This window comes from Glycine max, chromosome 1, assembly GCF_000004515.6.
Source record: "Glycine max cultivar Williams 82 chromosome 1, Glycine_max_v4.0, whole genome shotgun sequence".
NCBI lineage: Eukaryota > Viridiplantae > Streptophyta > Magnoliopsida > Fabales > Fabaceae > Glycine > Glycine max.
The window spans coordinates 25,097,027-25,106,201 of NC_016088.4; positions in this window are offsets into that span (position 1 = coordinate 25,097,027).

Genomic DNA, 9,175 nt, shown 5'->3' on the forward strand with positions numbered 1-9,175 from the left:
ATCATGGACTCGTTAACCGTTGGATCATCGTGAAATTTATACACCTGGTTAGAAACTCAATTTTTCTCGCCTTCACCATTGGGATTTGCAAAATTTTATTTATGGAGAGAGAAAAGTGAATTGCATGAAGACAATACAAAATGGAGGTTTTAATCTCTTCTCCTCTCTAACACTTGGAAACCATATCAGAGCAAATCAGAGGAAAAGCTTGAAGAATATCAGGAAATTGCTAGAGATGTCGCTATCGCTATCAGAATACACAGTGAACCCGCTTAGAGGTAAGGATGAGTTTATCACAATTAGGGTTACAAGGAACATGTGTAAAGATCCTTAAAGGATTAAATTGGGGTTTATTTTGACCTATGATTTGATTAGTAAGTGACAAATTGAACCTGTGGTGAATGGTGAAATACATGTGTACTGAGATGTGTGTATTGAGTTGTGAGCTATGAACTGTGCAATTACACGATTGTAAGATCCTTTAAGGGCGACGAGTTTTTACGCGACGAGTATTGTGATGGGATCCACTATGGGGACCCGACGAGTTTAATCACAAGCGCGACGAGATAAAATTATTTTGAGAATAATTAAGGAGTCGTGTGTATTGTATAGTTCATAGGTAAAGTGTATATGATTCATGAGGTATGATAACACGTTAAATTGAGATTATACCATTGTGATTGAGACCGAGTGTATGTGATAAATTGAGTATATATTGACTTGTAATATATATGTGCATAGAGATATTGTGTGCATTGAGTTGTGAGCTATGAATTGTACAATCATACGACTATAAGACCCTTTAAGGGAGACGAGTTAATGTGTGACGAGTATTGTGATGGGAACCACTGAGGGGACCCAACGAGTTTAATCACAAGCATGACAAGATAAAATTATTTTGACAATAATTGAGGAGTTGTGTGTTTTGTACAATTCATAAATAGAGTCTGCGTGCTAAAATGTTTTCTGGGTTGGACCTGAATCAAGAGGGAGAGGCCCTGACGGACTCTTCAAAGTGTAGGCCTTGGGGGTAAATACACCCGGTTTGAGTGCTCTTTTAAGCCTGTGCCGATCCCACATGGTTGGAGCATTCTCGTAAAACAGCGTGACCTCGACTGGTCTCCCTATGATTTTACCTAGTGAGAGTGACTTGACTTATTAGTGCATGGTTTGTCTTGTCATGTACTCCTAGATGTCCGACGAGATTTTTCACTGACATGGTACCACATTGCTTATAGGATTGAGTCTTGGTGTATCTATTGCATAACACTTGTGTATTGATCGACATTGATTGATTTAGTGATATTGTGTTTTGATCCTTGAGTACATGAATGATGTGAAAATGAACGAGACATGTTGTGTTGTGATGTGATGTTATGCGACAAAGTGATGGAATGTCGTGATCTATGTTTAAGTAAGTTATATTTTGTTTATATGATATGTAAATCTACATGTTGTCTTGTTTCTCTCTATTAGCTAGGAATGTGATAACTCAATCTCTGTGTGCTATTTGTGTTTGGATCCTGTGATGATCTCGAACCTTGTGTTCGTGGGAGCAGATGGTTAGGTGGATGACTATGAAGAACCTCATGCTAGAGGACACGGGAACACAATGCTCTGATAGGATGTGACATTGGGGTATAAGTTTCTATATTAATTGCATGAAGTCTTGGACGACCTTGTTTTGAGCCAAGATGATTTATTATTTATTTGGACAAGTTTTATTATAATGTTAGAAAAATGAATGTGAGCATTTTACTCTTTTGAAAGGCTTTTATTTAAATGTGTTTTAAAAACTATTAATTAATTCCGCATTTTTATTTCTTTTATTATTAGTACATATGTGTGTGGGGTAGAGGGTGTCACAACAAACATCCACTAATTTCAATTTGTAAAGGCTTTACAACCCAATCTAGAGCTCGAAAAAGAGATGCTAATACTGTTGCACCCCAACTATAATGAGTTGCCTCAATCAAATTTGATAGCAAAAGAAGATACATAAAATGAACTCTTGCTCCTAATGTATCTAGCATCAAACATTCGCCTATGAGCATCATGATATGAGCTTTAGCATGTTGTGCAATGACAACATCATCAACATCAATAGGAAGTTGCTGAAAATTTTGCCGCAACCAGGTTAAATAAGTCATTTTTCCCTTGATATACTTATCAGGTGAAGTGTCCCCTAGTAAGGCCTGACAAGCAACACGTACATCACCAGTAATGGCACCGGTTATAGGCAGTCTGCCAATCTTAAGGCCCAACTGCAAGGCCACATCTTGTAAAGTTATGGTTTCCTCCCATGTGGAAAATGAAATGTGAGTTTTGGGTCTCCAATATTCAGCCAACACACTAACCAAATGGTAGTTAATATCAATTTGTCTGCAGTTATAACATGACCAAAACACCTTCATTTATTAGGTTTTTACACGATTATCTATAACATCCAAGTGCGTAAAAATCCAGACAGAATTACACTTTGAATGAATCATTCTTTCTTGGCCTTCCCACACTTGATCTGAAATATGATTGTCTTGTAAGTGCAAGAAGGAGCCATCAATAGGTTCAGGTTGTGCATGAGCCATTGGTTCACAATAAAGGAAACAAGAGATTAAATGAAGGCTGAAAAAAGTGGGATGTGAGAAAGAAAAATAAGCTTCACGAGGGAAGTTAGGTGGGATGAAAATAAGAGTGGAGAAGAATGAAACTACAAGTGGATAAAGGCACACTATATGAAAGTGCAAGTTGGATAAAGGTATTGAGTTCATGTGGCATGCATCATATAGTGTAAATTATTCATGCCTTTTTTGTTTCACGAGGCATGCATCATACATAGTGTAAATTATTGATGCCTTTGAGTGAACGTGTCATGCATTTGTCTTTTGCTAACTTTGAGAATCTCATGCCTATGTACTTGATTGGAATTCACGTAATGGTTTGAGTTCACGTGATTGAAATGTCATACATAGTGTAGCCTTTGGTGTCTTCTAGTTATCATTCACAAGCTTTAAAACAAGAGTATGCCCTTTCAACCAGCTAAGATTCTTCATCATTAAGGAGTAGCATAGTTTAAATTTTGTATGGTCATTTTCCATACTTCATTTCATGCAAGATAGCCTCTACAATATTTGATTTCTTTTGTAATATTCACCAGCCTAACCTGCACTAGCCTGATACATTTCCTTATTTTCATTATTCATTCACGAGTTGCTACAAAATTTATTCATGCATGTGCAGTTCATTCACAAGTTTGTTGCATTATTCATTTACTAGTTGCTGCAAAATGATTTCATGCATGTGTAGTTCAAAATCGTATCAATAGCCACGACTTCAAAGTTGTATCATTGGCCACGACTTCAACATAAATGGATGTTGGGGATCGATTCAACGTAAAATGGATGGTGGGATTAGAAGTCGTGTGAGGTTGCACGACTTTAAAGTTGTTTTTACTTTTTTTTTAAATAATATATGTTATAGGTAATTATTATTTTAAGGTTTTACTTAATTAAAAATTTATATGTTATAAGTAAATATGTTGGTAGGATTCTAATTAATTAGAAATTTTATATGTTATAAGTACATATTTTGTTAGGGTTTTAGTTAAATAAAAATGTTAAATGTTATAAATTAATATTATCTTAGGGTTTTAGTTATTTAAGAAAGTTATAAGTTATAAGTTAATATTATTTTAGGGTTTTACTTACTTAAAAATGTTATATGTTATAAGTTAAGATTTTGTAAGGGTTTTAGTTAATTGAAAATCTTAAATGTTATAAATTAATATCATCTTAGGGTTTTAGTTATTTTAAAAAAGTTATAAGTTATAAGTCAATATTATTTTAGGGTTTAGTTATTTAAAAATGTTATATGTTATAAGTTGATATTATTTTAGGGTTTTACGTAATTAAAAATGTTTTAAGTTATAATTTAATATTATGTTAGGGTTTTACTTAATTAAAAATGTTATAAGTTAATATTATTTTAGGATTTTAGTTATTTAAAAAATAATATAAGTTATAAGATAATATTATTTTAAGGTTTTAGTTATTATTATTTATACAAAAACTTTATAAGTTATAATTAATTAAATGTAAAAACACTATACATCAAATGAATAGTCGTATCAACTAAAAAACTATTCATTGTTCATGAAAAAGTGCACTTTCATCTTCAGTTACGTTCATTATAAAAGGGATGATGGCTGGCACTCAAGGTCACTCGTTACGATCTTTCATATTTCACAAAATACTATTCATCTTTAATCTTCACATTTTTCTTACGGTCTTCCATGTATGTCTTTTATTTAACGTCAGATATAGTAAATTATTTACATTTTCACTAATAAGTTACATTTTTATTTGTTCAAAGATGGCTAGTGAAGAACACATAATAATAGATAATGTTAGTGACTTTAGTGGCAAGGAGCAAGAGCACGCTGTTCATGAAAATGGAGAACCAAGCAATCAAAGTCAGAGTCAGTCATCTTCATATTTTGAAACTATTAATAGCCAACTTTTAGAAGATCTACAATACTCAAATCCTTATCAGAACACAGGGAGTGACAGTACAAATAACCTTTACGAATGCATGATATTTGAATCAAAACATGCAGCTGTGAATGCCATTAAGCAATTTCATTTTCTACATTTATTTAATTTTGATGTTGTAGACAACAAGAGTGACAAGTATGTTGTTAAGTGTAATCAATATGGTAATGCATGTTATTGGAGGGTGAGAGCATCCTTCAACAAAATACGCATGAGGTGGGAGATAAAGAAAATAAATGGTTTCACACTTGCACAACTTCTCTCATATCACAAGATCATGTTAGGTTAGACTCATATGTAATTGCTTATAATATTGTTGAGTTAGTGAAAACAAATCCTGGTATCCAAATCAAAACCTTGATTGTAGACATGCTACAACACTTTGGTTATATTGTTTCATGCAAAAAAGCATGGACAACTAAATAGAAAGCACTTGAAATTGCATTTGGAAGTTAAGAAGAATCATACAGTTATCTGCTTGTATGGTGACAACTACTCAACACTTTGTACCAGGTATAATTATTAGATACAAAACATCCACTTCAATGGAGGATGGTGAGGATGAGTCTTCTAAGGTGATTCTTAATCGTGTATTTTGGGCTTTTAAGACATGCATTGAAGGCTTTCATGTTGGGAATTTTCAATAAACCTTATAAAATACCAAATGAGCACCAAAACACATTACGTCATATTATCAAGAGGTTTTAAGGAATACCTAGATCCACAGAGATCTTAATCAACACGCAGTGGAATCTGACAGTGGTCACGAACAATTGGTTTAATGACATTCCTCAACCAAATCACCTTCTTCCTTATGGGACCTTCGTTTTCTCTTCAGATGGGGAGAGGAGAAACTATTTGTTGATTTGGTGTATTGGGGACCATAACCATGCCTTATGTTTTAAACCTATTAGGGTTCCCATTATCCTCTAATGGGCCAAACTAGTTTCCATTCATTAAGCCCATATCAATTTTTCTGGCAGTCTAATGGGCTCACTTAAATAAATCACTTTATATTGAACCATTTAAATGTAAATAACTAATATAATATGTAGCCCATATTAGGAATTATAAAATTCTTAACAATCTCCCACTTGGGCTTCATATTAACTTTAGACATTTGTACCACAAAATTCTTTAGGCGTGCAACCTATGTTATTTACTTTTAGACATCTTTTATACAATCTGGTCCATCTCATATAGCAACCGGAAACCACTACAGTTTTCATCACAATTTAGCTTGACTAAGCCACAATGATCACCACTGTTACTCATACTCGATGACATAGATCAAATATGGATAAGCGACATGGAAATTACATACAATGTGATCTTAATCATGTCTATTTCCAACTAGTACAAACTTTATTCTTTATAGAGATCAATCCAAAATGCAATACAAACATTGCACACAAAATGAACTCATAATATAATGATAAACATCAACTTTATTTCTGCAGAAAATCCAAACAACAAAATGTTTGTAAACTGTAAGATATAGAACATGAGTAAGACTCCCACTAAACTAAGGTACTGTCAGGAATTATACCCATATGAGCAGTGTGCTCGTGAAAAACTTTAGTGTCCTACCTTTAGTAAGTGGATCAGCTAGCATGGAATGAGTTCCTATATGTTCTATACAAATTTGTATGTTCTAAATTATTTATTTAATAACCAAATACTTTATGTCAACAAAAAAACTTTTTCTTAGTTGAATCCTTAACAAGACTGCTAAGATATTGTCTGAATAAACACCTGATGGCTACTTAATGTTGGCGACAACAGGCAAACCAGTTACAATAATTTAGCAATCATAAATTCTAGTATAATGTCTCATAGCAAAATATTAACTCCACCAACATGGTCAAATGTGAATCCTTATGTGAAGTGATTGCTATTAAGACATTCTGAAATAATCGAAGTCATAATACCCAATGATCTCTAAACTTCTAGACTTTCGATATGAAAACATGTAGTTCCTTGTTCTCTTCAATTAATGCATAATGCACTTTACTACTTTCTAGTGTTGCATACCAAGATTACTTATATATTACCTTAGGACTCCCACAAAAATACTTTCAATCTTAAATTTTATACAAGCATATTTAGGATTCACATATGAGTAATTTAAACCATAGTAGTAACAACAACAATAATTAAAGAAGAGAACAATAAACATGTAATGCACAAATAATCTTTATGGTAAATTTCAAGACCCAAACAAGATACCTAGCGCACCATTAATCCTCAATCTTTGGATTGAAAAAGACTAACTGCAAGTGGTACTCTCAATGCATTGATCAAACATTGGTGATAAGTCCTATCAAACAAAGGTTGTCTTTGGACACTCCATTGCTCACATGGAAAACTTATATGATGATTATTCCGGTCAAATAATGATTGTCTTTGAACATTTCATTATTCATATGGAAAATCACACTATTTATAATCACCACATGTTTACCATTGCAAGAATATAATTATTCTGTCAAATTGTGTCTTCCTTTGGGCCGAGCACAATTCACATGAATAATTTCATGCAACATTCATGTAAATTATCAAATAAATTTACGCAACAGAGGTTACTTTGACAACATGTTGTTTCAATCAATTTAACCAAAAATACAAGACAATTTAATACAATAAATGGGAGGTCTTAAAATTACACAAATTTTCTTAAAATTACACAATTTAACCAAAAGAATCCTTTAAAGATACTAGAGAAAAGGTTTCTTTATAGTCAATGCATTCCTTCTGAGTAAGCCTTTAGCAACTGGACGAGCCTTTACAACCAATAGGTTTCACACCTTCAGGCAATTTGACTAGATTCCAAAATTCATCGTCATTCATAGACTTCATCTCATCCTTCATGGTGTCAATCCAATTTTGAGAGTTAGAACTGTGCATAGCTTGACAGAAGTTGATTGGATCATCCTCTGTTAAACCAACACCATCCTTATGCTCTTGGAGAAATATAATATAATCATTTGAGATTGCACTTCTCCTCTCTCTAATGGATCTCCTTAATGGCACTTCTTGAGGTTGTTGAGGTTACTCTAAAGGTAATTGAGGGAGAACCTCATTGTTGTCTTGTTCTGGAACAATGTCAATAGTTTGAACATTGTCTTCTATTACTGGAGTTGTGTCTTGAACAGTAATAGGTATGAGGACTTGATCACTGTAAATAATAGGTTCTTCCTCAAAGACAACATTCCTTATGCTCTCTTCGTTCCTAAACTTAACTTCCTCAAGAAATCTCGTATTTCCTGTCTCGAAAAAGGATCTTAAGGTGGGATTGTAAAATTTATAGTCCCGAGAGCGTTCAACATTGTCAACAAAATAGCAGCTAATTGTTCTTGAGTCCAGCTTTCTTTCATATGGCCTATAAGGCCGTGCCTCAACTGGACAACCCCAAATGTGCAAATTTTTAATGCTTGGCCTTTCTAAGAAGTTGTAGGAAAAGGACCACAAATGAAATATTGTTGTCCATTCCAAGAAGTTGTAGGAAAAGGACCACAAATGTCTGTATGCACTAGTTCCAAGACGTCTTTAGCTCTTTCAGTGCCTAATTTCCTTATGTTTTTTCGTTTTCCCTTTATGCATTCAATACAGACCTCAAAGTTTGATAAATCCAAAGGGTCAAGAATTTCATCCAACACAAGTCTCTGAATTCTTTGTTTAGAGATATGGCCTAAACGCTTATGCCATAAGGTGGCTGAATTCTCATTCAATTTTCGTTTTGTACCATGTGAACTTATTTGCAGTATTTCATTATAGGAACTAACAACATTAAGCATGTAAAGATTGTCAATTAAAGAACCAGAACCAGCCATATTTGAATTTTTGTAGAGACTAACTTTATTATTTCCAAATGAACAAGAAAATCCAAATTTGTCCAAAATAGAAATAGAAATCAAATTCCGTCTAAAAGACGGTACAACAAAAGTCTCAAATAAATCCAAATAAAATCCAGTTTTTAACTGTAATCTAAAAGTTCCAATAGCATGCATTCCTTATTTTGTTTCTTTTGCTGAGAAGTCCCTTCTGCAACACCCTTAGTCTTCTTCCTTTTCTTATTCTGAGAGGTCGAAGTCAAGTGAGTACTTTCAGTCTTATCTCTTTGCAGCCTCTCCTCCTTTTGCACACAGTGAGATATAAGCTCATTGAGGGACCATTTGTCCTTCTAAGTGTTATAGCTCACTTTGAATTGCCCAAAGTGTGCAGGAAGCAAGATCAAAACCAACTGCACGAGCAGGTCTTCACCAAACTCTAACTTAAGTGACTTGAGTTTTGATGCGAGATTGGACATCTCCATAATGTACTCCCTTATGTTTCCTTTGCCTTTATACTTCATGGAGATGAGTTTAGCCAAAAGGTTACTCGTCTCTGCCTTTTCATTTTCGGCAAAGTATTGATCAATTTCCTCAAGGAATTTCTTTGCACTTTGACCCACAGAAATAGAGCCCCAAAACACCTATGGAATAGAGCGCTTCATGATCATTAGGCACATTCGGTTGGACCGATCCCACTTCTCAATTTTTACCTCATTAGAGGTTTTCGGAGTGGAAATGGGTCGTTCCGTCCTCAATGCCAAGTCCAAATCCATACAGCCAAGACCAATTTCTACG